General features: G+C 45.1%; 1 non-coding gene across 1 annotated transcript; it reads right to left on the bottom strand.

The window, feature by feature from the left end:
• Positions 1-1709: 1709 nt before the first annotated feature.
• LOC119926121 lies at positions 1710-1847 on the bottom strand. The gene has a single exon (XR_005450028.1). It is a non-coding gene; the product is annotated as a small nucleolar RNA SNORA7 (small nucleolar RNA).
• Between the last annotated feature and the right edge of the window lie 1255 nt (positions 1848-3102).

The raw sequence follows: 3102 nt of genomic DNA, 5'->3' as shown, positions 1-3102 counted from the left end.
TCAAAATATACCCAGGACCAGTAGCAACTCAAAATCACTGCTGGACCAGGTGGCTGATCCAAAGCAATGGTGCACCCAGCTCGTAAGCCCCAGGGACAAAGGCAGAATTAGCAAGGAGTCATCTTCAGGATTTGGCAGAACTGTGCCTGTGTACGAATCTCACTGTGGAAGCCAACAACTGCAGTCAGGAGGCCAGACACCCTCAGCCCCTAACACTTTTCTCTTCTGGGGAGAATAAAGGGTATTCAGTACAGGAAACCAGTCCCTGTTGCATTCAAACTGTCAGGAGCCTCCCTGATTTTCAGTCCAGCCCTATTCTGCATTTTGCCACTGTAAAGTACAATGGGATGCTTGTACTGCACACACATGTGTGTGTGGGGGGGGGGTGCACCTTGCACACTACGTCTCCTTAAAGACTTTTTTTTTTCCATAAAAATGGTATTTTGGCCAGGTAAGACGACCAGCCGTAAGCACTGGGTGGTCACTGATTGCAGCAGAAGCAGACCGTTTTGGCAGTAATCAGGGGGGATTATTCTTAGCTGAAACCAAACTCGGTCACTCAGATGGAAATGCTTATGTTTTTCGTTATGATAAAAAAAGCTGAGACTGTCAGTGCCGCTCAGCGTCTCCATTAGAATGCACAGTGTTCCGCGGTAATTACAAAACAGCTGTAATGGAAAATTGGTAGTCAAACCCATTTTCCAGCGACTAGAACGGTGAATGGGCTCCATTATGTTCCTAATTCTCATTAACTTAATTTGCATAGGAAACAATGAAGGAATACATAATGAGGTACAGTGGGCTAACCGCACATCGATTCCCCATAAGCACCGGGTTCAACCCATAATTACAGTACACGTGGCAAAGCCTGAGATGCTTTTACCCTTACATGCTAGGATAGGAAGGTAAGCCTCCACGTACTTCGTGAGACAGAAGTGCTCTGAGGTTAAGATGGGAGGGTCTGGCTCTATTTCCATCTTCCTCCAGCTCCTGAGAACTGCACATGGAAGCTGATTTTTTTTTTTCTTTCTCCCTCTTTGAAAAAGGAAGAACTGTTGCAGAAGGAGGAATTAGAATTATTTTCATGAATCTTTTCCCATCTTTTTTTCTTCCTTTCCTCCATTTCACCACCTACTTCTGATTGTACCCAACAAAACTATGAAATCAACTGCAAAGAGCAGGGAGTCAGGAGTGTAGGAGAAGGGAGAGGCAGGTGGAAGAGCAGGAAGAATGCAGAGGGGATGAAGGAGAAGATTGGTCCTGCGATGAGACTCAAATATGTGAGGAGAGGCCGTGTAGCCAAGTGGAAAGAGAATCCATCTGAGAGTCAAAGGATCTGGTTTCTAATCCTACCTCCACCACTGACCTGCTTTATAACCTTTAACAAATCATTTTACTTCTCTGTGAGCACCTTCCTCATCTACAGAATGGGAATTCTTTTTTTTATTGGTATTTATTAATCTCTCACTATATGCTAGGCACTATACTAAATGCTGGGGTCTTGTTTTATGCCGTCGAGTTGTCTTCGACCCATAGTGAGGCCATGGGCACATCTCTCTCAGAGCACCCCACCTCTGTCTGCAATCTTTCTGGTAGTGCATCCATAGAGTTTTCTTGGTAAAAATACAGAAGTAGTTTACCATTACCTCCTTCCACGCAATTAACTGATTCTCTCCCATGCTGCTACTGCCCAGCACGGGTGTGTTTTGACTTGTAGCAGATTGCCTTCCAGTTGTCAGCCACTGCCCAAGCTAGGAATGGAATGGCTATGCCTCTGCCTGACTCTCCCTCCCACAGTCAAGACTGGTAGAGTACTGGGAACTCTCCAGGTATGACCCTGAGAGGGGGAAATGCAGGGGTAGACACAAGATAATTGGGTTGGACACATCCTACCTAGGGTTTTTAGTGGGAGGAGGATTTAATCCCCATTTTCCAGATGAGGCAAGTGAGGCACAGAGAAATTCAGTGACTTGTTCAAATCCCCAAAGCACACAATTGGCAGAGCCGGGATCAGAGCCCAGGTTCTTCTGAGTCCCAGGCTCATTCTCTAGCCACTAGGCAAAAATGTCTTTCCCAATACCTGTTCTCCCTCCTACTTATGTTGTGGACTGACAGTCTCAGCTTTTTTTTTATCAGTGTGGGGCTTGATAATCTTATATCTACACAGTGCTTAATACTGTGCTTGGCACATAGTGTTTCTTTGATGTCAAAGATTAGAACTTGTTTCCATTGAGTTGATGTCTGTAAATTAAAGTGGCCAAGAGGGAAGGACATATTTGGCCAAACAGGAGAAGCATTTTTTTTCAATGGTATTTATTAATCGATTGCTAAGTGCCAAGGGGTAAATGCAAGCTAGTCAGGTTGGACACGGTCCATGTCCCACATTAATCCCCATGTTACAGATGAGATAACTGAGGTATAGAGAAGTTAAGTGACTTGCCCAAGATCATACAGCAGACAAGTAGTCTTCTAGACTGTGAGCCCACTGTTGCGTAGAGACCGTCTCTATATGTTGCCAACTTGTACTTCCCAAGCGCTTAGTACAGTGCTCTGCACACAGGAAGCGCTCAATAAATACGATTGATTGATTGATTGAAGTAGTGAGGCTGGGGTTAGAACCCAGGTCCTTCTGGCCCCCAGGCCCATGCTCTAGCCACTAGGCCACACTGCTTTGAGACTAACCACAGAAGCCGGGAAGTTGGTCCAGAGTTCCACAAACACACCCCAAGAAAAGGGTTCATAGGTGTAAAATCAGAAAGGCCAAGATGTAATTTTCCTTTCGAAAGCCAGGAAGAGAAAAAGCTTTAAGCACTAGGTAGTCAATAGGTGACTGTTCACCCAGTAGCCATTTAAAGACATCGGAGAAGCAGAGTTTCCTAGTGGATACAGTACAGGCCTGGGAGTCGCTAGGACCTGGATTCTAATCCTGGATCTGCCACATAATAATAATAATAATAATAATAAGAGCATTTATTAAGCTGTTACTATGTGCAAAGCACTGTTCTAAGCGCTAAGGAGGTTACAAGGTGATCAGGTTGTCCCTCGTGGGGCTCACAGTCTTAATCCCCATTTTACAGATGAGGTAACCGAGGCACGGAGAAG

This window comes from Tachyglossus aculeatus, chromosome 3 (assembly GCF_015852505.1).
Source record: "Tachyglossus aculeatus isolate mTacAcu1 chromosome 3, mTacAcu1.pri, whole genome shotgun sequence".
Taxonomy (NCBI): Eukaryota; Metazoa; Chordata; class Mammalia; order Monotremata; family Tachyglossidae; genus Tachyglossus; species Tachyglossus aculeatus.
This window is presented reverse-complemented; position numbering and strand designations above follow the sequence as displayed.